Source organism: Bos indicus x Bos taurus, chromosome 7 (genome assembly GCF_003369695.1).
Source record: "Bos indicus x Bos taurus breed Angus x Brahman F1 hybrid chromosome 7, Bos_hybrid_MaternalHap_v2.0, whole genome shotgun sequence".
NCBI classification, from domain to species: Eukaryota; Metazoa; Chordata; class Mammalia; order Artiodactyla; family Bovidae; genus Bos; species Bos indicus x Bos taurus.
Genome location: NC_040082.1, coordinates 62,513,345 through 62,541,043, shown reverse-complemented (window position 1 = coordinate 62,541,043; position 27,699 = coordinate 62,513,345).

The following is a 27,699-nucleotide window of genomic DNA, read 5'->3' as shown; positions in this document are numbered from 1 at the left end:
GGACCTTTGTCAGCAAAGTAATGTCTTATATGCCGTCTATGTTTGTCATAGCTTTCCTTCCAAGTGTCTTTTAATTTCATGGCTGCAGTCACCATCTGCAGTGATTTTGGAGCCCCCCAAAATATATTATTGGGTATAAATATTTTTTATATTATTGGGTATACATCTTTAGGGTAAGTTCCTGGAGGCTGGGTTTTTCAGGTTTTATTTTTTTCATTTGGCATGAACAATTAGACTATATTGAAAGCAGATTTTATTATGTTTTTTGTATTGTGGAGGTACGGGGAAGAATATGAGAATATTTTGGTTATGTAAAATTAGGAAAACTGAGGCAATGAGGAACCAACCTCTTAAGTGTAATAATAAAAGTTTAACTTAGCTATTGCAGATCTCCATCAGGAGGCAGGCCTAAAATTGGAAGTAATGAGGAAACTAGATTTATTCTCACTCTGGACCTCAAAATAAACAAAAAGCTGGGGACCAACATGGCTGCGATGCTCTCAACTCTGTGAATGCCATGTTTATGGAATAGAAATTGAATAGAATGCCCCAGGAATTATGGCATGTTACATCCTGGGCACTTGGACTGTCAGTTCAGTTCAGTTGAGTCCCCCAGTCATGTCCAACTCTTGGCGACCTCATGGACTGCTGCATGCCAGGCCTCCCTGTCCATCACCAATTCCCGGAGTTTACTCAAACTCATGTCCGTCGAGTTGGTGATGCCATCCATCACTCTCCTCTTTGACTTTTATCATGAGGCTCTTTAGTTCTTCTTTGCTTTCTGCCATAAGGGTGGTGTCATCTGCATATCTGAGGCTATTGATATTTCTCCCAGCAATTGTGATTCTAGCTTATGTGTCATCCAGCCCAGTGTTTCTCATGACGTACTTTGCATATAAGTCAAATAAGCAGGGTGACAATATACAGCCTTGACGTACTCCTTTCCTTATTTGGAACCAGTCTGTTGTTCCGTGTCTAGTTCTAACTGCTGCTTCCTGACCTGCATAGAGATTTTTCAAGAGGCAGGTCAGGTAGTCTGTATTTCCATCTTTTGAAGAATTTTCCAGTTTGTTGCGATCTACACAGTCAAAGGCTTTGACATAGTCAATCAAACAGAAGTAGATGATTTTCTGGAGCTCTCTTGCTTTTTTGATGATCCAACAGATGTTAGCAATTTGATCTCTGGTTGTTCTGCCTTTTCTAAAACCAGCTTGAACATCTGGAAGTTCACGGTTCACGTACTGTTGGAGCCTGGCTTGGAGAATTTTGAGCATTATTTTACTAGCGTGTGAGATGAGTGCAATTGTGCAGTAGTTTGACCATTCTTTGGCATTGCCTTTCTTTGAGATTGGAATGAAAACTGACTTTTCCAGTCCTGTGGCCATTGCTGAGCTTTCCAAATTTGCTGGCATATTGAGTGCAGCACTTTCACGGCATCATCTTTTAGGATTTGAAATAGCTCAACTGGAATTCCATCACCTCCACTAGCTTTGTTCGTAGTGATGCTTCCTAGGGCCCACTTGACTTCGCTTTCCAGGATGTCTGGCTCTAGGTGAGTGATCACACCATTGTGATTATCTGGGTCGTGAAGATCTTTTTTGTATAGTTCTACTGTGTATTGTTGCCACCTCTTCTTAATATCTTCTGCTTCTGTTAGGTCCATACCACTTCTGTCCTTTATTGTGCCAATCTTTGCATGAAATATTCCCTTGGTATCTCTAATTTTCTTGAGAGATCTCCATTCTATTGTTTTCCTCTATTTCTTTGCACTGAAAACTGAAGAAGGCTTTCTTATCTCTCCTTGCTATTCTTTGGAACTTTTCATTCAGATGCTTATATCTTTCCTTTTCTCCTTTGCCTTTTGCTTCTCTTCTTTGTAAGGCCTCCTCAGTCAACCATTTTGCCTTTTGGCATTTCTTCTTCTTGGGGATGGTCTTGATCCCTGCCTCCTGTACAGTGTCAGGAACCTCTGAACATAGTTTTTCAGACACTCTGTCTATCAGATCTAATCCCTTGAATCTATTTGTCACTTCCACTCTATAATCACGAGGGATTTGATTTAGGTCATACCTGAATGGTCTAGTGGTTTTCCCTACTTTCTTCAATTTAAGTCTGAATTTGGCAATAAGGAGTTCATGATCTGAGCTACAGTCAACTCCTAGTCTTGTTTTTGCTGACTGTATAGAGCTTCTCCATCTTTGGCTGCAAAAACTATAATCAATCTGATTTCAGTGTTGACCATCTGGTGATGTCCATGTGTAGAGTCTTCTCTTGTGTTGTTGGAAGAGGGTGTTTGCTATGACCGTTGCATTCTCTTGGCAAAGCTCTATTAGCCTTTGCTCTGCTTCATTCTATCCAAGGCCAAATTTGCCTGTTACTCCAGGTATCTCTTGACTTCCTACTTTTGCATTCCAGTCCCTATAATGAAAAGAACATCTTTTGGGGGTGTAAGTTCTAGAAGGTCTTATAGGTCTTCATAGAATCTTTCAAGTTCAGCTTCTTCAGCATTACTGGTTGGGTCATAGATTTGGATTACTGTGATATTGAACTTGGACTGTGGGACAGAGGTATTCAGATGATTGAAGAGCCTCACTAAGGACTGGAGAAATAGGAGCATCGGATGGCATCAACAATAGAAATCTGTTTTAGAGTGATTGTATGGATTCCACTCCATTCAACCCACATTATTTGGCACACACTGTACCCAAGGTTCTGAAGGATTCTTGGAAAGCAAGCTCTCAATGTGTTACCAACTATTTGCCCTAGACTGTACTATTCACTGGGCTTCCCCCGTGGCTCAGTGGTAAAGAATTCACCTACAAGGCAGGCATCACAGGAGATGCAGTTTCAATTGCTGGGTTGGGAAGATCCCAGGGAATGGCAACCCACTCTAGTATTCTTGCTCGGAGAATCCCATGGACAGAGGAGACTGGAGGGCTACAGTCTATAGAGTTGCAAAAATCAGACACAACTGAAGTGACTTCACTCGCACACATGTAGTATTCATTATTTAAGTTCATGTTAACAGGTTTGTAGAGAGGTTGTATCAGTATCCCCCTTTCATAGATGGGGAATCTGAAATTCTAAGTGGTTCATGTATGTCAGATCAACCTATTTCTGAATTCTGTACAGCTTCTTACCAGCTTTGTGATCTTCAGTAAATAAGATAATCTGAGACTCAGTCTTCTCATCTATAAAAAGGGAAGAATAACAGGAAAATTGGCAACATAATCTAGAGAAGCCTGGTGCCATCAGCATCTGTATCACCTGACAACTTTTTGGAAATGCCTGTTCTTGGATTCCATCTCAGATCAAGAATCTCAGAGAGTGGGTTTAGCAGTCTGCCAGAAGAGCTTTAAGAAACTGCGAAGCTCTGTGTTGACCTCCGAGGGAGGAAGACATCAGTATTGGGGAAGTGATGGAGGGAAGAAGTTGATGACCTGCTGGGTGAGAATTGAAAGGGACACATCATTTCAGCTGGAAACATTCAAAACATCATTATTTCGAAATTGCTGAGCAAATTCAACGACTGGTATTGCTGTGCTAATGTGTTAATAATAATTCTGCAGTTAGAAACAAGACCAGGCTGTTAGCATTCAAGGCCACTTAAATTTTAAAGAGTCATTTTATGGAAAGTTTTAATTAGCTCTGGATTGTAACTAACATTCTCTTTAAAACTGTGGTGGGCGTTTGATTAGGTCTACTTTCCAGTGGATGGAAATTAGAGCTGGATTTTACTCATTCCTCTGCCTTTGGGCCAAAGCAGTTCATCTTCTCTGCCTCAGCTTGAGCTCCATGTAGCCAGGCATTGTGCCCATCAGAGGATTCAGACCTGCGTGTCCCCTTGTTCTCTGTGCAAAGGAGAAGGGTACCAAAGCCACTCAAGGGTGAAGTTTGTTCCGACCTTCATCTACAGCCCCTGCCTGTTTCCTCTCTCAGTTTATATTCTTTCTCCTAAAGCCTACTTGCCCTGCCTGATTTTTAGGACAGTCTTCTGGGTACAGATGCACATTCCAGCTTCATGCTATGCCTTCACCTGCCTTCAAAAACCCTGCTGAGATGTGTGAGCCCAGCTCTGTTCACTCTCTTTTGCAGCATGGTGAGGTGGGACCAACATGAACAGGGACTGGCTTGTGGACTTATGTTTCTAAACTGACTTTGACACATATATATACTTGAGGTTTTTTCATCTCTCACGCTCAGTTTCCTCATCAGTAAAATGGAGATAAAATATCTTTGCTGTGAGGATTAGAGATGAGGAGCGATTGTTACCATCATCATCCCATCACTGCCAGTCATTCTGCCATTTAGTTGTGTTCTGCCTGTGTCCTTTTCAAATTACTTTTTGGAATCTTCCCTTCAAACCCTGAGGGCAAGGACATGGCTTACTTCTTTGAAGTCCCTTTTACTGCTCCCCTACCCTAATCTCTCCTATGGTAATCACATGTTTGCATTGATTGGAAGCCTCACAGCAAATGAGCACCCTTGTTACAGGTGGAAATGGGGTTATTGCAAGTAGCTGGGTTCATGATCAAGTGTAAACCGGCAAGCCAGTCCCTGTTCATGTTGGTCCCACCTCACCATGCTGCAAAAAGAGGGTAAACAGAGCTGGGCTCGCACATCTCAGCAGGGTTTTTGAAGGCAGGTGAAGGCATAGCATGAAGCTGGAATGTGCATCTGTACCCAGAAGACTGTCCTAAAAGTCAGGCAGGGCAAGTAGGCTTTAGGAGAAAGAATATAAACTGAGAGAGGAAACAGGCAGGGGCTGTAGATGAAGGTCTGAATAAACTCAAACAGAGAGAAAAATAATCAAGTTTAAGATCTGGAACTTTAAGAACCTCGCTGACTAGCAGTACAGGAAGCTCAGCTCTGAGGGCAGATTGGTGCAGTTCTGGAACCTGCCTGATATTTGAGGGTCTGGGAAGCTCACAGAAAGTCCAGAGATTGAGAGGGGTGGAGTGAATCTCACCCACATCTATGACTGGGCAGCAGGGAGCAGAGTCAAACAGGGGGAATCAGCCAGCAGGAAATGGTGTGTCTGCAGACTGTGATCCCAAAGGGGATCTCAGGGCTTTGCCTGGCAGAATAGAAGGGGAAAAACCAGAAAGGAACTGGAGAGTATGCAATGGCCATCCTTCAGTTTCTTCCAGGTGGTGAACCACTTCCTACCTTACAACTATCTTTCTATCTCTTTCTGGCCACATGCCTGTTTCAAATGTGGCTATGAGTTCCTTGCGACCCAGAGCTCTGATTTCTTATATTCTAAAGTTTGGGTCCCTATCCTGTGCCTCACCACAGTAGAGAAGCTAAGCCAAAATATGCAGAAAATGTGGTCTTTGGAATTAACCAGACCCAATTTGAATTCAGGCTGTAGTATCTACCAACCTCGTTATGTTGACAAAGTCTCCTTATGTCTTGGCCTCAGTTTCTTATCCAAAAAGCGGACAAAATAAGGCTTATCTTCCATCTGTGAGGTTTCTTTATTAAGGCACAGTTAGTGTATTGCCTGCTCAATTAATGGTAGTTATTTGGTTCTCAGTCCCACCGGTGGCTCTGATTAAATCTTGGCCTAGAAGATTCAGTGAATTGTGCAGGAGATGACAAACTAACTCCAAGTGTCTAAGGCTCTTCTTTTTTTTTTTTTCCCCCAGCTAATTTAGTCCAGCCATCTTCAGCTAATTCAATCATTTCTCATTCACCAGTGGATAAATTGTCCTCATCATAGGCTTAACCATGCAGCTAATATGGTTTGGAGAGAGATTGATTAACAAAGCCATAATTGAAGCTCAATAAGTGAGATAAATCCAAATGTCTGTAAGATCAACCAGAGTCCAGAGCTGACCATTGGCAATATTCAGTTACCCAATTCATTTAACAGTATTTCAGCAAATACTTATTGTGTGTCTATTTCATGCATGTCAAGCTTAGGACTATCTCCTTTGTCAAAGTTGGATATTAAGGGAATGCCAACTCAGCCATGCTGGAAAAGACCTTGATGCTGGGAAAGTCTGAGGGAAGGAGGGAAGGGGACAACAAAGGATGAGATGGTTGGATGGCATCACCAATTCAAAGGACATGAGTTTGAGCAAACTTTGGGAAATAGTGAAGGACAGGGAAACCTGGCATGCTAGTTCATTGAGTCACAAAGAGTCAGATGTGACTTAGTGAACAACAGCTCAGCCATGGTCAGTCTGAGTAGACTATAATTAGGAAAAATGACCACTGTGGAGGTCAGAGGTACAGCAGAAAGTTTAAGGCAAGTCAGAAAATGGAGACCAGCTGAAAAAGGGACCAGAAGGTGGGCTCAAGAGGCCATAAAGAGTCAGCCCAAAGGTCCAGAGGTAGTTCTCTTCCACCAGAGGTGAGGAACAGAGCAGAAATTGGAGACACAGGGATCTGAGAGTGATCAGGCTGAGACCAATGTCTCTGCATGTGGTGGGTAGGTGAAGGCTGGGATTAGAAGGTGAAAGGGTTGAACCCAGAGACTTCTCGTATATTCTGATGGGAGAAATGTGTGTTGGTGCATGCTGGAATAAGTCCATGTGGCTTACAGGGATGAAACAAACCACAGATTTGTTAGACTCAATGTAAAATGCTACATTCTCAAGTCAAATATGAGCTGTTGGTTTTATAGTTGTAAGCCTATTTGTCCTTCCCACTAAGAGTAGGGAACTGCACAGATAAGCAAGTATGTGTCTGTTTTCTTGGACTTTAATTGTGGTCTCGGCACTAAGTCCATGTCATTTAAATTTACCACACATCATATCTTCTGAGCTGTGCCATCTCACACACTTGCTCAGCTTGCTGAGGTCAGATTCCCAGGCATTGGGAGTATGACTTTTCCAGTAGGCACAATAGCACTGTGTAGGCTAGTAGAAGTCTTTACTCAGTGTCCACTTAATTGTCTGATTCATATTGGGCTTATCGCCCTTTTCTTAATAAAAATGTTTGCCAGTCTTCATCCTTACCCTGGCACCTCTGTACCCTCTGCCGGCTATGGCTGAAAACAGAGATGGAGTGAGAGACTCTGTATCTTCCCTGGATGCTTTTAGACAGATCCTTTATCGCCTCTCTCCATTTCCATGAAAACAGCTCAGATAAGGATTATTTGAATTTCCATTCATTTTCTTCCCTCTTCTGTAATAGGTTGATGTTCTCATGTTTCAGCCTTTGAGTGAATTTGCTCCAAATGTTAGCTAACAGAGCCTATATCACCCACCTAGGATCTTTATTTCTTGGGTTCTTTGTCCTTCCTCAGAAGGATGTGTGTCGTGTAAAGAAAATAGTGGATTGTGTGATACCAAATTTCTCTCTATTTGCAGTTCTGGAAACTAAGGTTCCAGAAAACATAACAGTTTAGGGAAGTGTCAACAAATATTCCATGGGCAAATACCCAATTGAATGCAGAATTCCGGAGAAGAGCAAGGAGAGATAAGAAAGCCTTAATTAAGTGAACAATGCAAAGAAATAGAGGAAAACAATAGAATGGGAAAGACTAGAAGTCTCTTCAAGAAAAAGGGAATATTTCATGCAAAGATGGGCACAATAAAGGACAGAAAAAACAAAAATCTAACAGGAGCAGAAGAGATTAAGAAGAGGTAAGAAGAGTTGGCAAGATACACAGAATAACTATACAAGAAAGGTCTTAATGACCCAGCTAAACATGATGGTGTAGTCAGTTCACCTACAGCCATACATCTTAGAGTGTGAAATCAAGTGGGCCTTTCATTACTATGAACAAAGTTAGTGGAGGTAATGGAATTCCAGCTGAGCTATTTCAAATCCTAAAAGATGATGCTGTTAAAGTGTTGCACTCAGTATGCCAGCAAATTTGGAAAACTCACCAGTGGCCACAGGACTAGAAAGGACCATTTTCATTCCAATTCCAAAGAAGAGCAATGCCAAAGAATGTTCTAACTACTGTACAATTGTGTTCATTTCACATGTTGGTAAGGTGGCAAGGTAATGCTCAAAATTCTTCAAGCTAGGCTTCAACAGTACATGAACCAAGAAGTTGCAGATGTACAAGCTGGATTTAGAAAAGACAGAAGAACTAGAGATCAAATTGCCAACATCCATTGGATCATAGAAAAGCAACGGCAGTCCAAAAATACATTGATTCATTGATTATGTTAAAACATTTGTGTGGATCATAGCAAACTGTGGAAAATTATTAAAGAGATGAGAATATCATACCAACTTACCTGTTTCCTGAGGAACCTGTATGCAGGTCCAAAAGCAACTGTTAGAACTGACATGGGACAATGGACTCATTCAAAACTGGGAAAGGTGTAAGTACATCGAGGCTGCATATTGTCACTCTTCTTGTTTACTTATATGTAGAGCACAGCATGCAAAATGCCAGACTGGATGATTCACAAGCTGGAAACAGGATTGCTGGGAGAAATATCAATAACCTCAGATATGCAGATGATACCATTCTAATGGCATAAGGAGGAACTAAAGAGCCTCTTGATGAAAGTCAAAGAGGAGAGTGGTAAAGCTGGCTTACAACTCAAGATTCAAAAAACCAAGATGATGGCATCTGGTCCCATCACTTCTTGGCAAATAGATGGGGAAAATGTGGAAATAGTGACCGATTTTATTTTCTTAGGCTCCAAAATCACTGTGTATGGTGACTGTAGACATGAAATCTTGCTGTTTGCTCCTTGGAAGAAAAGCTATGACAAATCTAGACAGTGTACTAAAAGGCAGAGACATCACATTTTTTTTTTTTTTTTGGTCTAGTGTTTTTCCCTAATTTATTCAATATAAGCCTGAATTTTGCAATAAAGAGCTCTTGATCTGAGCCACAGTCAGATTTAGGTCTCGTTTTTGCTGACTGTATAGAGCTTCTCTATCTTCAGCTGAGAAGAACGCAGTCAGCCTGATTTCTGTGTTGGCCATCTGGTGATGTCTATGTATAGAGTCATCTCTTGTGTTGTTGGAAGAGGGTGTTTACTATGACCAGTGTGTTCTCTTGGTAAAACTCTGCTAGCCTTTGTCCTGCTTTGTTTTGTACTCCAAAGCCAATCTTGCCTATTACACCAAGTATCTCTTGACTTCCTACTTTTGCATTCCAATCCTCTGCGATGAAAAGGACATCTTTTTTTTTTTTTTTTGGTGTTAGTTCTAGCAGGTCTTGCCAGTCTTCATAGAACCATTCAACTTCATCTCCTTTGGCATTAATAGGTGGGGCATAGACTTGGATTACTGTGGTGTTGAATGGTTTGCCTTGGAAATGAACTGAGATAATTCTGTCATTTTTGAGATTGCCCCCAAGTATTGCATTTTGGACTCTCTTGTTAACTATGAGGGCTACTCCATTTAATCTAAGGGATTCTTGCCTACAATAGTAGGTATAATGGGCATCTGAATTAAATTCTCCCATTCCTATCCATTTTAGTTCACTAATTCCTAAAATGTTGATATTCACTCCTGCCATCTCCCTCTTCACCATGTCCAATTTACCTTGATTCATGGACCTAGCATTCCAGATTCCTATGCAATACTGTTCTTTACAGCATCGGACTTTATTTTCACCACCAGACACATCCACAGCTGAGCATCATTTCTACTTTGGTCCAGCCTCTTCATTCCTTCTGAAGTTATTTCTCCAGCATATTGGACACCTACCGTCCTGGGGGAAATTGCTGTCATCTTTATTTAGCTCTAACTATGAAGGTTACACAGCTTAGAAGAAGCTTCTCTACAGGAACATTGTGTGCTCCCATCAGATGTGTGATACCAGCCATGGTACCAGTGTCACCTATCTAATATTTTGAAGTGAGAATGTACTTTCTCTTCCAAGTCATCTGTCATGGAGAGCTTGAGGGGTAGAAAAACAGCAGAATGCTTTCCTTGTGGTTCTAACCAGTGGGTGGGCATATGAACTCCTTTGGTGTGCACCTTAACCCCTTTGCTTTGAGTTGGAGGACCTTTCCTTGCACAGAGAACATGTTGACTCTCTTATTAGTTAATTATTTAAGTTGGCCCCATGACCCTTCCCTCTCAAGGTCTGAAAGCCACTCCTACATTCTTGTTTCTCGGCTCATGTACTTCTAAAGTTTTTAGAATGTATTTTTAGAACAAGTATGCTTATAAGTAGGTTTTTGACATTTTCAAATATTAGAATTGGAGCATATTTTTTTCTGTATCAAATGCACAATGGCAGAATGTACCCTTAATTTCAAGGAGACTCATTGAAAACTTCCATCTTGATGCATAATTACCACGAGTCAAAGTGGTCATGATTAGTCAGTCAAGCCTCACAATTAAAATCCTCTGTTTGATGAACTTTTGAAATAAAATGCCATTATCATCTAAAACCTCAATAATCTATGATAATGAGGCTCTCGATTAATTCTTTTGTTCTTCACAAAAAGATTAATAATGTTCATATTTTTTTTAAGTATCAACATCTGCAAGAGGCAAACCATATAAACCATATGTAACTAATCTCTTCCAAAGGGAGCAAGAAACAGATTTCGGCATATGTTTTATGGACAGCTAGTATTGCCCTACAATAATTGTTCATGCTAATTATCTTTCTTGAATTGATTACGTTTGCAATAAATTATTATCTTTATGATTATTGTTAGTTTCAGGAAAATGTTCAAGAAATAAATGGTGGTTAGTATAAATGACCTTGCACTAAGCTAGTATTTCAGATAAATGCCACATTAAGTGGATAATTGCTGTGATCTGATTTTTACCCTTCACAGCTACTTCTGGTCTAGCTGCTGCTTTAGAAATCCTGAGCACCCAGGTGGAATTCTACAAGTATTAAGAATACATTTGAACAGCTTAGATAAGTCATTAAGTTTATGTGGAATATTGTCCTGGACATTATCATGACTTTAACTTAGGTGGCCACTAGTGACTATAGTGATGACCTTTATTTGTTCCAAGGTAATGATCCATCATGAAAGCCAAGGACAGATTATATCTTCATTTACCTATAGGGCCCATGGCTAAAAATACAATATGTGTGTTTGTGCTCAGTCGTGTCTTACTCTTTACAACCCCGTGGACTGTAGCCCACCAGGTTCCTCTGTCTTTGGTATTTTCCAGGCAAGAATACTGGAGTGGGTTGCCATGTCCTTTTCCAGGGGATCTTCCTGACCCAGGGATTGAATACACCTCTGTTGTATTACAGGCAGATTCTTTACCACTGAGCCATGAGGGAAGCCAAAAATGTAATAGACTAGGGCCTTCCTGATGGCTCAGATGGTAAAGAATCCACCTGCAATGCGGGAGACCAGGATTTGATCCCTGGATTGGGAAGATCCCCTGGAGGAGGGCATGGCAACCCACTCCAGTATTCTTGCCTGGAGAATCCCTCATGGGCAGAGGAGCCTGGTGGGCTACAGTCCATGGGATCGCAAAGAGTCAGACAGGACTGAGCAACTAAGCACACACAGGGCAATGTTTGGTCATCTCCCTATATAAACTCTCCCAATGTTCATAGTCTTTATGATCAATAAGATCTTCTTTTATAGTAATCGAAATTTATTTTTCATCATGTTTCATCCTTGGTTGCAAAAACAACTAGGAACTAGGTGCTCAAACTCTTATCAATCATTGATAGGCCACTGAAAAAGAGTAACTACTTATAGAGGAACATGATCCACATGAATGCATCTCAGTCATCTCAATCACGTCTGACTCTTTGTAGCCCCATGGACTGTAGCCCACCAGGCTTCTCTGTCAATGGGATTATTGTGGTAAGAATACTGGAATTGGCTGCCGTTTCCTCCTCCAGAGGATCTTCCCAAGCCAGGGATTGAACCCTTGGCTCCTGTGACTCCTGCATTGGCAGGCAAATTCTTTACCACTGAGCCTCCTGGGAAGCCCCATGATCCACATAGCTAACAACACATATTGATTCCCTACAGCATGCAGACCCTTGCATGCTTTTGTTACAGAAACAATTCATGAAGTAATCAAGTACAAATTGGGTATAAGCTAAATATCTGGATTTACTTTCAGCAAAATTAGCCAACGATCCTAATATTTCTTAGTATTACTTGGTATTAATTATATATAGCATAATATATAATATATATATCAGACTTTCCAGGTGGCACTATTGATAAAGAACCTGCTTGCCAATGCAGGAGAAAGGAGAGACTCGGGTTCGATCCCTGGGTCAGGAAGATCCCCTGCGGAAGGGTTTGGCAACACACTCCAGTATTGTTTCCTGAAGAATCCGATGGACAGAGTGGAGCCCATCCATGGGGTCATAAAGAGTCAGACATGACTTAAGCAACTTAACACACACACACATAATATATGTTACTTGGTAATATTCTTAGTATTATATCCGTAATATACCACTGCTGCTGCTGCTGCTAAGTCGCTTCAGTCCTGTCGGACTCTGTGTGACCCCATAGATGGCAGCCCAACAGGCTCCCCTGTCCCTGGGATTTTCCAGGCAAAAAAACTGGAGTGGGTTGCCATTTCCTTCTCCAATGCATGAAAGTGAAAAGTGAAAGTGAAATCGCTTAGTCGTGTCCAGCTCTTAGTGACCCTATGGACTGCAGCCTACCAGGCTTCTCTGCCCATGGGATTTTCCAGGCAAGAGTACTAGCACAGCAGTTTCCAACAAATCAGTCAGCCATTCTTTTGCTGGTTCCTGCAGAGCACAGTTGTGAATAAGACATCCATTTCACCTGAGCAGTCTTCTGAGGGATATGAAGCAGATAATAGCAAAAAAAAAAAAAAAAGTACATTACAGGGTTATTGTGTGGTTAGACTATGGGAGGTCCATGGAACTGGAGGATCATAGAGAGATGCACCTAGCCTAGCAGGAGTGACAGAAGATGTGTGGTAGAAATGACATCACAGTCAAGTTCTGAGTGGTGAACAGGATTCAAGAGAACTCAAGTGAGCTGGGTGAGGACTGGGAAGGCACATAGAGAGTGGGTTCTGGGTTCTTGACAATGAGAGCATGTACATAAGTTCCGAAGGCCAGCAAGAGTATGGCATGCTTTGAGAACAATACTGGATGTTAGTTCAGTGGGGCTGGACCATCAGGTGCAGATAGTAGCTGAGCCTGCAGAGCTGGAAATTTGGCTTTTGCACTGAAGGTAAGGAGAGCCATTACAGTGTTGGGAGGGGAGGGATGTGCTCAGACATGAATGTTAGAAAACGTATTGAGATAGCAGCGTGAACTGCCATGGGGGGAGTTGCTGGAAATATAACCTAGGACGAAGAATGGCCCACTCCAGACACTCTTGCCTTTCCATGTTCCCTGCAAGTAAAAGCCCATCTGGGAACCAAGCTAACAGTTGAACAGGATTTTCAATTATTCTGGAGCAATGCTATAATCTACTTCCTATGAGAAGAATGCTGTTTGCCATGGCTGAAAATGCTCAATTGGTAGTTCTCTGGGAGAAAGTACTCAATTTGCAAAAATTTAAATACCCACAGAGTAAAAACAAAAGCAGCTAATAAGAAATATGTCACTGAAATTGAACAGAAGCTAGAAAAGTCCAATTTCTTGTTTTATTTTATCTTTTCAAAAGCTTGGTTCCACAGCCATTTACCCATGTTATCATTCATCCTTTGTATCATTAGCACTTGGGAAAATGCCTGAAACTGTCACCATGAGACAGGCAACATGTAGAAACTAGAAATGCAGTTTAGGGAAATTAGAAAATAAAACTCTTAAGGAGAGAGTTGAACGTTTCATTAAACATAAAGATGATGCTAAAAAAAAAAATCCTTCCTGACTTCAAGACTTGCTGGCTACTGAAATGTCATCGCCAATTAGGTCTCTTTTGCATGCTCTGTGGTGCAAAACCAATTATTCTGACAGTGTCTTCAGAACACAGAGATCACTGATTTGGGCAGGCAAAGCAAGGGCCAGTTTTGAACCAGACATATATTAAAGCAGGTACCCGTTTTATAAAAGAAAGGCATTGCTAATCATTCATTCATGCCAGTACAGATCATACACAATGCAGGGGGCCCAATGGAGGCAGGCAGTTCCAGAACTGGATATGGGCCGTGCATGTAGAAAGCTTAGTTATAGTTGATTAAAAGTGTTACGTCGTGGCCTTAAATGGCAGAAACAAAGTGGAAAGCAGTCATGTCAATAGAGAGTGTGCTTTCATTAAAAGTAGGTGAGAAATATGGCATGGGGCAGGAGTAGTGACTAGAAGTAAGAGGAAAAACATAGTTAATACTTTCCTGAACCAGACCCTGTATTTAGTGTGTATATGTCTTATCTTGGGGCTTTGCTGGTAGCTCAGACAGTAAAGAATCTGCCTGCAATGCAGGAAATCTGGGTTTGATCACTGAGTCGGGAAGATCCCCTGGAGAAGGAAATGGCAACCCACTCCAGTATTCATGCCTGGAAAATCCCATGGACAGAAGAGCCTGGTGGGCTACAGTCCATGGGGTCGCAAAGAGTCAGACAGGACTGAAGTGACTAGCACAACAAAATGACAACAATATCCCACCTTAGAAATGGATATCACATGATAGGGATGCAATTACTTATCTTTTAATATGAGGGAAGTAAGACTTAGAGTCAATGGTTTACTGGCCCTGGGACTTTGGTTTCTGTTAGCACTGGGGATCACCCTGGACTTCATGGTACATCATTTTATTTCTACTTTACTCTGAAACGAGAGGTCTCAGGGTAAAGACGAGATACAATTTTGGTTTCAGAATTTTGTAAATTTCATTAGGTCAAGGAACCATGAGAATTCCTTGTATATTCTTCAAAGAGTAAGACAGAGGGCAAGAAGCATGGAGCTAACTCCAAGAAGCATGGAGTTATAGGGTCTCTTCTGGTATTGTACCAGCATGGGCAGTTCAAATAATGAGACTCTCAATATGCCAAGGAAGGCTTCTTAGAAGAGGTGAAGGCCATAGCTGGACTTTTGAAAGTAGGACCTGGACAAAAGAATACAAGGGAATCCTTGGAAAGGAAGAGAGCTGAGGAAATAAAACCAATCCTGGGCCTGCTGGAAGGGCAACATGGATTCCAGTTCAGATAACTGAGAAACGACTTCACTGTACCAGTGTCTGACTTGAGGTGAGGAAACCAGGAAATAACACCATGAAAGTTGTACACTAGAGATCTGCGCTTTGGGAGTTGGGAAGACACATGATTTTTGGTTAAGTTTTTTTTTTTTTTTTTTTAATGTGGACTACTTTTAAAGTTTTTATTGAATTTGTTACAATAGTTTCTGTGTTATGTTTTGATTTTGTGGCCATGAAGCATGTGGAATCTTAGCTCCCCAACCAGGGATTGAACCCACATCCCATTCATTGGAAGGCAAAGTCTTAACTATTAGACTGCCATAGAAACCCCAAGAGACAGGATTTTGAGAGGTGGTTGATAGTAGACAAGGAAAGGCTGAGCTGCTCCCTTGGTCTTCACTTGCCCCTCTCCAGTTTTGGATCTGTACAGCAGACATTTTCCTAATTTTGATAAATGTGGTTTTAAACCTTCCTCTCATCCCACTTGACTTCCAAGTAGACTGTATTTCTGTGCCCCTCTTACAGCCAACACTTGAGAGAAGGATGAGTTAGAAGGAAGAATGTTGGGGATATTAGAGTATACCTCTGATTCTCTGGCTGGCATTGCCTCCTTCTACATTCTAGATTTATTTACCTGGTTTATAGTTTTCCTCCCTCCCTGTTTGAACATACCAATCACTAAATTCAGGTTTGAAGAGTTCCTTTTGTCTGAACATGGCATGCTCCAGTGAGGGTTAGGGCAGTGGAATAGAGGGCCAGTTGTTGAAGAAAGGGCATAGGATTTCGAGACCTTGAATACAGGCTGGACACTGAACTCAATCATAGCTGAGAAAGAGGAACATGTTTGTTTTTATGAGAACTGGCGTATGTCCTGCACAGATCAGAGAAGCATGGGCTGAAAGGGAGAGGGAAGAGTTGCATTTTCCAAATAATTCTCTGCTCCTTCACCTGAAGTTTGGCTCTGTGATACAAGACTTGGATGTCATAGGCAGATGACCGAAAACTGTACTGAATTCTGCAGAGCTCAGCTTTGTCTATATTGGTGGTAACTCCATTGAGTTACTCTTTGAGTTCACAGGTGGAGTGACCACTTTGGCCACTGACATAATTTAGAGAAATAGAGTAAGTTCAACAGGAGTATATGTATAGCCTCAAATGTGCTTTTTTAAAGACTTTGGGGCAGCAGGCAATTTCTTTAGTACTTCAGTTCTGGGATGGTGACGAGACTAATCTGACTTTGGTAGATTTCTGTTGGGCAGATGGGAATCCATGCTTTTCTCCTCTTACTATCTTTTGATGTCTTAGATTTCTTATTAGTCAATAAAGTTCCTTTTTTTCAGACACTCTTGGTGTTTCTAACAGCTTTCTTCCAGCCTCGCTGTCATTCAGTCAACCATGGCCAGTTTTAGCCTCCCACCCAAGTCATCTGACTCCATTTGTGACAAGAGAAACTATCATCTGGGCCAATCTTCAAGAATTATCTCAGTTGATTGGTACCAACACATAGCAAGCATGCCAAACATCCAGAATACACCTTAGCGGGTAGGGCCAAAATGAAAAAATAAAATTTCATCTTAAACTTTTAGGTGAATTCATTCTTTCCTTATTCAAAAGTTACAAAATATTTACTTATACTGAATACATCTTACAAAATAATTTCAGGGGCACAATTCTGTTCCTAAAGAGCCCATCATCTTTACAAAGTGATGTCTGCATTGTCGTTGCTGTTGTTTAGTTGCTCAGTCGTGTCCGAGTCTTTGTGACTCCATGAACTGTAACCCACCAGGCTCCTCTGTCCATTGGATTTCCTATGGACAAGAATACTGGAGTGAGTTGCCATTCCCTTCTCCAGGGGACCTTCCCAACCCAGGGATTGAACCCAAGTCTCTTGTGTCTCCTATATTGGCAGACAGATTCTTTACCACTGTGCCACCTGGGTATATTTAATGTATTAGGAAAAAATCAACACTATTAACAAAAGTGGCCATGTAAGCATTGCTATTTTACCTGTTATCCTATTCGTCCAGTAGGACAAAGCTGGAGATATAGAGATGATTAGGGAAAAAGAGAAAAGAATGATAAAATATGTTTAAGGATTTGTTAGAAATTGCCAACTAGGATGTGGGAAAGATTAATTAATATTGTTTTGTCTAATGTAATCACTCCTTACCATTTTGAACTAAGAAAGCAAATATAGTGTAAATGAATAAAGCATAATCAAATCTATTTCTTTGAAATGTACTTTATACCAGGTTAGTACAGATTCTTGAACCATCTCTTTGTTGAAAAGAATCCACGTATTCAGTAATTGCTTTGGTACAATTGGATAGCTATGAAAATGTTTTAAGTTAATTTTCTTCCTCATATTGTACATTAAAATAATTTCCAGATGAGCTAAAAGTACTTAAAACATAATAAATGTATTATAAACTGGGGATAGAGCTGGTCTTTCCAAATGTGGCTCCAAAGAATGGACCTCTAAGGAAAAGGAAGGGCTTCCCTGGTGGCTCACATGGTAAAGAATCCACCTGCAATGCAGGAGACCCAGGTTTGATCCTGAAGAAGGGAATGGCTACCCACTCTTGTATTTTTGCCTAGGAAATCTCATGGACAGAAGAGCCTGGCAGGCTACAGTCCATGGGCACCCAAACTAATGGAACACAGCTGAGCAACTAACACTTTCACTTTCACTTTCAAGAGGTAGGGAGGGAGGAGACAGAACTGACTACATTAAGTTATTAGCAACCCACTCCAGTACTCTTGCCTGGAGAATCCCATGGAGGGAGGAGCCTGGTGGGCTACAGTCCATGAGGTCACAAAGAGTCAGACACGACTGAGCGACTTCACTCACTCACTCCAAAGCGTCTCCATACAAAAGGCAGTATAAATAAAACTACAGGGGAAATTATAAAAACTTAAAAAATACTTGCAACATATGACAAAGTTTGAGGAAAAAAATTCTTAAAAGAAATTTGAATAGCCAATAAGTGTATACAAAGTGGAGCTTCCAAGGTGGCTCAGCAGTAAAGAATCTGCCTGCCAATACAGGAGATGCAGGAGATGTGGGTTCAGCCCCTTGGTTGGAAAGATCCCCTGGAAGAGGAAATGGTAACCCACTCCAGTGTTCTTGCCTGGAGAATCCCATGGACAGAGGAGCCTGGCGGACTACAGTCACAGGATCGCAGAGTCAGACATGACTTAGCAACTGAGCATTTAGGCACATATACAAAATAGTCAGCCCCCGTAGTGCTATGATAATGTCAAGACACAGCAAAACAGACAAGATTTTAAAAGTAACAATGCTAAGGGAAATAGTTTCTCACAGTCATTAATGCCAGGAAACAATCTTCCTAGGTCACATGTTGGTTAGCACATTTCAAATTTGGGTCCATCTTTTGACCCAGAAATTTTACACTGAAGAATTTATCCTATAGAATAATTTAAAAATTATATTATTATTATGCCTACTGTACATTTACTATGTTCAAGGCCCTCTGCCAAGCAATTTACCTGCTTTATCCCATTTGATTTTCCCTACCATGTTATGAGAAGGGGCTGTTATGTCCTATTCTCTGTTTGAGGTAAGAAAAGGTCACCTGACTAGTAGGTAAGTAGAAATAAAATATTTCTTCCTATTAAGTATTGTTTTAATTATGAAAATGACTAAAACAGCTTAAAATTCTAATACAGGGATTTGTTAAATTATGTCACAGTTATTCAATGAAATTCAACCACCTCGACTTTAAAAAAAAAATGGGGTAGAATATTTTTTAACATACACAGATGTCTCTGATGTGTTAAGTGTGAGAAATATGTTACCAAAGAATGTACACAAAATGATCTCAGTTTTGTTTAAAAAATAGTATCGGTATTTTCCTATGTATATACAGACATCTTTATAAGTCTTAAAAAATATATGTTAGTCATTTCAGTTCAGTTCAGTTCAGTCGCTCAGTCGTGTCCGACTCTTTACGACCCCATGAATCGCAGCACGCCAGGCCTCCCTGTCCATCACCAAATCCCAGAGTTCACCCAGACTCATGTCCATCGAGTCAGTGATGCCATCCAGCCATCTCATCCTCTGTCGTCCCCTTCTCCTCCTGCCCCCAATCCCTCCCAGCATCAGAGTCTTTTCCAATGAGTCAAGTCTTCGCATGAGGTGGCCAAAGTACTGGAGTTTCAGCTTTAGCATCATTCCTTCCAAAGAAATCCCTTCAGAATGGACTAATTGGATCTCCTTGCAATCCAAGGGACTCTCAAGAGTCTTCTCCAACACTACAGTTCAAAAGCATCAATTCTTCGGCCCTCAGCCTTCTTCACAGTCCAATTCTCACATCCATACATGACCACAGGAAAAACCATAGCCTTGACTAGACGGACCTTTGTTGGCAAAGTAATGTCTCTGCTTTTGAATATGCTATCTAGGTTGGTCATAACTTTCCTTCCAAGGAGTAAGCGTCTATTAATTTCATGGCTGCAGTCACCATCTGCAGTGATTTTGGAGCCCCCCAAAATAAAGTCTGACACTGTTTCCACTGTTTCCCCATCTATTTGCCATGAAGTGATGGGACCAGATGCCATGATCTTCGTTTTCTGAATGTTGAGCTTTAAGCCAACTTTTTCACTCTCCACTTTCACTTTCATCTAGAGGCTTTGTAGTTTCTCTTCACTTTGTGCCATAAGGGTGGTGTCATCTGCATAATCTGAGGTTATTGATATTTCTCCCGGCAATCTTGATTCCAGCTTGTGTTTCTTCCAGTCCAGCGTTTCTCATGATGTACTCTGTATATAAGTTAAATAAGCAGGGTGACAATATACAGCCTTGACGAACTCCTTTTCCTATTTGGAACCAGTCTGTTGTTCCATGTCCAGTTCTAACTGTTGCTTCCTGACCTGCATACAAATTTCTCAAGAGGCAGGTCAGGTGGTCTGGTATTCCCATCTCTTTCAGAATTTTCCACAGTTTATTGTGATCCACACAGTCAAAGGCTTAGGTGTGTCCAACTCTTTGTGATCTCATGGACTGTAGCCTGCCAGGCTCCTCTGTCTGTGGGATTTTCCAGGCAAGAATACTGGAGTGGGTAGTCATTCCCTTCTCCAGGGGATCTTTCGGACCCAGGGATTGAACTGGGGTGTGTTGCATTGCAGGCAGATTTTGACCATCTGAGCCATGAGGGAAGCCCTATTAAAATGTATATATCAAACTATTAATAGAATTTATGTCTGGATGATGGTATTGGGCCTGGCATTTTCTTATTTTTGCTGCTTGCTTCTTATTTTTTCTACATTAAACACATTTTTGCTTGCTTATTTTAAAAGTTTGCTCTCTACCCTGAAGTCTTTAAGCAACAGAGCAAAGTCAGTTAATAGTTGTTCACTTCTCTCTCAAGTGGAAAATAGAAGATCCAGTGGCAGTGTGCTCAGTGGACGATAAAACAAAGCAGGCTGAAGAGAAATAGGTTTCAGCTGGACTCTCAAAAGATTTTCTTGACAAGTAGTGAGTAAACATTGAATTACTCAGCAGAGGTAGATGTAGAGCTACATGGCCTTATAAAGAACAAGAAGACTCTCTAAATCTCAGTTACCAAAGTCCCCAACCTAAAACAGAGATTCTGACCTGGGGCTCAAAACAGGTCCCTGGATAGAATCAGGGATACCTATGAACTTGGACAGAAGGAAGCTGCATCTTTATCTTCTTAAGTGTCCAGCTACACATTAGAATTTCCTTCCATTGAAAATACAGGCAACAAACCACTGTTAGTGGCTCCTGTGACTTTGTCACCAGTAGAAAGCCCATGTATTTTCATGTCATATTACAGATGTTTATATTGTTACATTTATTATTTGAAATTATCATAGATAATGCTTCATAGATTGCTCCTTAGTCTTATTTAATACAATTATAAAGAAGCATACATACTGCCATATTTTTTTTAGTAGTATTTTGCTAACCTTGTTTCAATATCATGGTTTCCTTTTAGAATCCTGTGTATCTTAGTCTTATGTGTTTGAAGACATGCTCCTGAACAGGGGTCAGTAGACTTCGCTGGAGTGCCAAGAAAGTCCATGGCACATGATAGGTTAAATGCCTCTGATGCAAAATCTATAGACCAGACAGGTGTAGGCAGTTGGAAGGTGCCTCTACTCTTCTGCGATCCTCCATGAGGCATCTTGCCTTGAGGTTCAAAGTTGGGTTACAGAGCTTCCAGTTACAGGAGTGTGAGTGCAGTGGCTGGCACACAGTAGGCATTTTAATATAGGTGTGTAACCTCTCTTTCCATTCCTTGCCTGCCTCTTTGAGCAGCCAACAGCTATCCCTGTCCACAAGCCAGGTAAAAAGTAAAAAGTTAGTATTTACTATTTTTTTTAAATGGTCTTCTGTTTAACTGTATTGAATTGGGCTTTAGCCAGCTAACATCTGTATAACCAGATCATCCATTTAGACACCTGCTGAGCAGACACCTGGTACAAAGGCCTATAAGAGTAGTTCTTGGAGACACAGACTGTTGGCCCTTTGTTCTGCAGGAGAGCATCATCTGGCAGGGGAGAAATGAGGTACATGCAAACCATTTTCACAGAAGGTGTACAACTGAGGGAGCAGCTGAGATTGATTTTGGAGTGTGGTGGCACACTTATTTCCGGAACTCTGTACTTGCCTACTTTTTTCTTTATGGAAGTTTGGTTTATTTCTGTTGTTCTTATGGGAAAGGGACACCAAAAAAAAAAAAAAAGTACTAGCCACCCTTCCTCATCTCCTAATTGAGTTTATTTTTCTGGCCCTTTCACTGTTACATCCCTACACTTGCCCCTGGGTGGTAGGTATCCAATCAGTATTTGCTGATGGATGAAGGTAGCGTGCATCCTGATTTATGAAACACCTTCACATCCATTGACTTAAACCAGTTTCTTAAAGTGTGATCTGAGAAACAGAGAAATTGTTAAAATAGATTCCTGGGCCTGATTCCAATCTTCTAACTCAGACTCTCTGAGCTTAGGCTACAGAAACCTGAATTGTAAACAGGTTTCCCTTTCTGGTCCTCTTCTTTGGTGATTTTTTTCTTCACACAAAAATTTGAGAACCACTATCTTACATGATCCTCAAACAAAAAAAATTCCTATAAATTAGGTAGGGCAAGCACCATCAGCCCATCCAGAAATTAGGAACGTGAATGAGGAGAAGAGAGGTTAAGTGGTTTTGTTGAAGTTGACACATTATAATATAGCAGCTAGTTAGGGTATTACTCAGAGAGAAGGAGCTCAGCAGGTAGACAAAAGAGAATTTTACAGCCAGAACCTGTAAATCCGGGCCCAGAGAATGGAAAGTGTAAGGTGGAAAGTCTGAGGTTCAGGCGGAAAGATTGCCCAGGGGGTTTCATCCAGGTGAGGGGTAGTAAAGGTTTCAGTGAGGATAAAATTGCTGGGTATGAGAAGGAGAGAGTATAATCAGTTCTCATCATTCGCGCATTCCATGTTTGCAGATTCACCTGCTCTCTGAGATGGATCTGTGACCCACAGTCAATACTCAAGGTGTTTTCACTGATATTCGCAGACTTGCACAGAGTAGTGAAAAGTTCTGGGTGCCCAGCGTTCATGTTCCCAGCTGAGGTGGAGCAAGGCAAGTGCTGTCTCAGCTCTCAGACTATAAATACGTGTCCTTTTGGTGGCCTACTTAGTAGTGCCATCTTTTTTGCATTTCATTGGTGATTTCTATGTTTAAAATAACCCCCAGTGTAGTAAATGCTGTCTAGGTTCCTAAGCACAAGAAGGCTGTAACATGCTTTAGGGGATGAATAGGTGTCAGATAAACTTCAATCAATAGCAACAATGTGGGTGGGCATGAGTTAAATACTAAAGAATCAACAATGTTTAGTAAGTAAGGTGGTTTAAGACAGAAACAAGCTTAAAACAAGGTTACATATGGATTGGTTGATGAGATTGTTGTGATCAGAGTCTGGTAAGAACCTAACCCTAGATTTCTCTAGGTGCCAAGGCTCAGTGTTCACTAATTCAGCGTTCCCTGTGATTTCACAGAATGCATGTATCAAGAAGAATACACTGTAATTATTTAGCAGTAATACCTGGAAGTGCCTACCCTGCCCCTGTTCTGTGTTTTAGTGTCAGGGCTAGGCACCCTTACAGCAATGCAATTGTTTACCTTGATCTACATGGCAAAGGTGGGGAAACTGAGGCTCAGAATTTTGGAATTAATCTGACATCACTTAGCAAAGAAATGCCAAATGCTAGTTTGCCATAGACATTGCGATCAGAGCAAACAGGGCTTTACTTACTGTTGGAAGGGTAGGTGGGCAAGAAAGAAGGGAGATTGTAATGGTAATCTCAAGATGTCAAGCCCAGGGGCAGGAAGGTGGTGGAAGGAAGAAGAGCAAGCTAAGATGTTAGTGGCAAAGCAAGACTTGCTGTTAGCTCCATGGGGTTGCAAAGAGTCAGATATGACTGAATGGCTTTCACTTCACTTCACTTCACAAGATCTGAAAGTCACCTGCAAAGACTCCTTTAAGGTCATGGGAGAGAATGAGACACTCTCCCCAGTCCCTAAAAGAAAGAGAATTTGAAAAACAGTGTTTATATTTTATGGAGTAGAGGGAGGAAAGGGAAGCCGAAAGAGAACAGAAATCCCATCCAGAAGAAGGGAACGAATAGAAGACTAGAGAGTAATGGAAGCAAAAATGGATTTTCCAGAGAGGTGAAGATGAGATGGCCCACAGTGTGAGACACTCAGAAAGGTTGAGCAGGACGAAGACTGAGAAAAGGTCACTGCACTTGCTGATGGGTTGTCACTGGTGGCCTTTGGGAGAGTGGCTTCTGTGGTGGTAGGGATGGAAGACAGAGAAGGAAGGAGTGAGGACGTCTAGCAGTGGAGGCTGCAGATGTGGATGGCTCGTCTCCAGAGGGCTGAGATGGGCAGCTTTCACAGGAGACAGGAGCAGCCCTGGGATAAGGAAATGAGTCCAGGGAAAATGGAAAGGCCAGAGAAAATGTCGTTTTGAAAACCCAGAAGGGACTAAGAGGGAAGGAACACAGACTGGTCTTTGAGAAGAGAAGGAGGCATTTTATGCTCCTTGAGGCGGAGTGTGGCTTGCATCTGCTCGGACCTGGAGAGACAGAGGAATCCAGAGTTTTAAAGCCAAGATCCAAATTCATCCTAAAAGACTGAGATGAATAAACTGAAGGAAGGATGGGGACACTTATTATGCTCAGATTTTCAGTCTCAGAGAGGTTATGTTGACATTATCAATTTTGATGAAAGAATATCTAATCATTTGGGGAAATAGCATTGTTGGAGAAATAGACTTATTTTAAAGCAGATAGAGTTACTTGGCTACTTTTAAAAAGTTATGACCTAGAAATCTTGCTGAATCTGCCTTTGCTATTAATAACAACTATTTAGGACCTGGCATTTTCAGGCAGGCACCTTGCTTAACTTCTTCACAAACAAAACAAAACAAAATCACTTTAATCTCTCAAGTAGGTTTAACATTTCCCATTCTCACTTGTCTGTTTTCCTTATTCATCAAGAAACTTGGCAAGCTTTTTATCTACAGATGTTGCAGAGGCAAACTTCAGCCAGGGTTATGTGAAATTGTCACAAAACCCCAAATTAATAAGACCTGACTGCCTAACGCCACACGCCGGCTAGACCTGAGTGCCCCTAATTGCCCTGCCCATGGGAATAGGAAAGTGAGCTTGGCAGTTTTACTGCGTCTTGGTTAAGCCTCTTCAATGATAAAATGCTTCCAGATATAGAATGTTCCCAACAGCCTGTTCCCTGAGAAATGCTGTGTAAAAGCTGATGGGTAATAGCAGCTCACTCAGCCAAGCCCAGCCATGAGAATTGAGATATTAAAGTTTGATATGCGAAGGAAGCAATTCTAACCCTGAGTCTGGCTCATGGCTGTTACTATCGCTGCCCCGCCGCTGGGCTCAGAAGGAAATTGCACCATCTCACCCGACACCCTTGTTCTGTAGCCTCCAGCTTGACCTTCCCCAGGGCTTCTGCAATAAACAGACCTGGATTCAAGTCACCTATGTCCCTAATCAGTGGTGTAATTTTAGGAAACTTACTAAGCATTTCTGGATCTGTAAAATAGAAGCATAGGGTTGCTGTCAGATGCAAACAGGTCATAAAACTCAGCATTGGGCAAGGTCTAGAGCAGGCTGTAAGACAGTGCTTACTGTTATGATTCAGTACTGTTTGTTATCTTAGATGCTAAGTGACTTACTATTTCTAGCCTTCTTACCAGTCCTTTTAATCTCAGATTCCAATGATGTGTGCTCCTCATGACAAGTCAAGCAGTAAGAAAACCTTATTTTTATTCTCCTTCCCTTCCACCATCTCACACATCCTTCCAGAAGTATCCATGGCTAAGTTCTGTGAGCATCCCTCACACCTTTCTCTACTCACACTAACACATTTATAAACATCAGTGATTTTCCTGCTAATTGCATATGTGTGTTTGTTTTTTATTTTTATTATTTTTGCAAAATGGGATCATACTGTTCTCAAACTTACTCTTTCTGCTGGCACAGATGTCTATGTTAATATTCCAAATAAACATATCCTTGGAAGAGTCACATATTACCCTAAACAGTCTATTAATAGTATAATTTGTGGATAATATATGCTCTTATGATTGTCTCAACCAGCTTCCTATTGATGGAGAGTCAGGCTATTTATAGTTTTGTTTCTCTAGCATAAATATTATCATATTATTTCATCATGGGCATAAAACTGGATCTCCTGTAATATCATAGTTTAGAATGGAAAACTAAATCCATAATTAAGTCTCGTGTTCTGCAGTATTCTTTCTCCCATTCTACCCTATCTGCCCTCAATTCTCCTGTCTCTTGCTTTCGCCTTCTATCTCTCTCTACCTCTCTCCTCCCTTTCTCAAACCCAGTCATATTTCTTCTTCGCATACAATTGCTTCTCACGGCCTGATAAACTCAGAAGCAAGGGGAAGTTGAAGGTTTGTTTTATCTCTGCGTTTTATTGAATCTAGCCTTAAGGGAGCCTGTAGTCATTTTTTATGACACAGCATTACTTGTAAAAGGACTTTGCAGTCTCTAAGCAAAGGTCTTATGTAAATGAATTACCAGGCTGTACCTAGCTGCCCAGTGGGCACCCTGATGGGTTCATTTTGTTCCATTAGTCTCCTCAGGGAAATCAGAATTATGAGATTCTCATCTGATCCGATCTAAGCAGAGGAGAGCTCTTATTTCAGTCTGGAGAAGCCATGTTGGACATTTTGGACTCTTTCTGCTGCGTTTTTAGATCTTTAGGCTTAGATGTACAAACTGCTCCTGAAAGTTTAGTGTGTTCATTTCTCCCCAAATCCACAGCCTCTGGCACGTGTACAGACTGAGCTCATCTTGAAGCCGGAGACCCAAAGTCTTGGCCCATCTTGAGACAGTGGTGGTACCCACAGGTGCCACTGGACACACGAGGCTATGCCAGTGTTGGCAGAGAGGGATGGAAGGGTTCCTGGTAAGGGACAAATTCTGGCCTCTAGGGCAGAGAAAGATCAGCACAGGCAAGCCCTCGTGTCTCTGCCTGGCAAAGAGAAAATTCCATTTAGCCTAATTTCCTATATTCAGTGCAACCTATAGAGTTTTAGTCAGAGAGCTCTCCCTTGAGATTTACACACACACACACACACACACACACACACACACACACTCACACACTCACACACTCACACACTCACACAATCACACACAATTGATTCCAAGCTTCTTGGGGTCTCAGATCATTAGAAAGACCCATAAGGAGGAAGAGGAGAGGTCTGTGTCTGCCTATGGGTTCCTCTCTGGGTCCTCCTTCCCCACCCTCCTGAAACTAGAGGCATGGACATTTCCACCAGTCTTTGTTATGCTCTCTAGCTTGGTCTTGCCATGCTGAGTGACCTTTTTGCTGCCTACTATGCTGGCCCCTGTCCCTATTATTTTCTTGCCCACTCCAGGCCTACAGGAATATGCTGTGCCAGCTGGGGCTTGCAGGAGGTTGAGGACCAAGCCTAGCCACCTCCTTTCTGCCACCCTGCCATCTCTGCTGCTTTGTTCATTTCTCCACAGGGCTGGTGCTCAGGAAATATCAAGTGAGAAGCAAGTGTCAGACCCTATGTTCATAGTCACCCTTGAGATCTCAAGAACATTCTCTTGAGGTCACCCAGAGAGGGGAAACCAGCTGAGAGATGTGGTTTGTCCTCTTCGTCAATTTTTCCCAAAGCTCCTCTCCTCTGTCCCCAGTCTTTTGGCACTGTTTGGTGGCAGCCACCAAACTGCAACTTTCTGTTTTGGTGGTAAAAACCTTCAAACCATTTGTGTTTTCTTTTCTATCTGGTACAGATTGGGAGAATTTTGCCCCAGGAAGTGTATCTCTTTCATTTATGAGACGAAGGATTTAACCTCTCTGGTCATCAGCTATGAGCTTGCTCCTCTATAATTGGAAATCGGTTGGAGGGAGGGACTAGCGAATGACAAGGTAGAGAAGAGAAGGCATCTTTGGGTGACACTTCATGTCATCTTGTCCCAGAATTCCACAGTCAACTATGTGACTAGTGCTTTGTGTCAGCTTCCCATCTGCCAGGGGAGGCAGCATTTCCGTGGTGGCAGAAATTGTACTGTTCATTATTACATCCCCTAGACTCTCCACAAGACCTGCCAAGTTGCAGGACTCAGCTA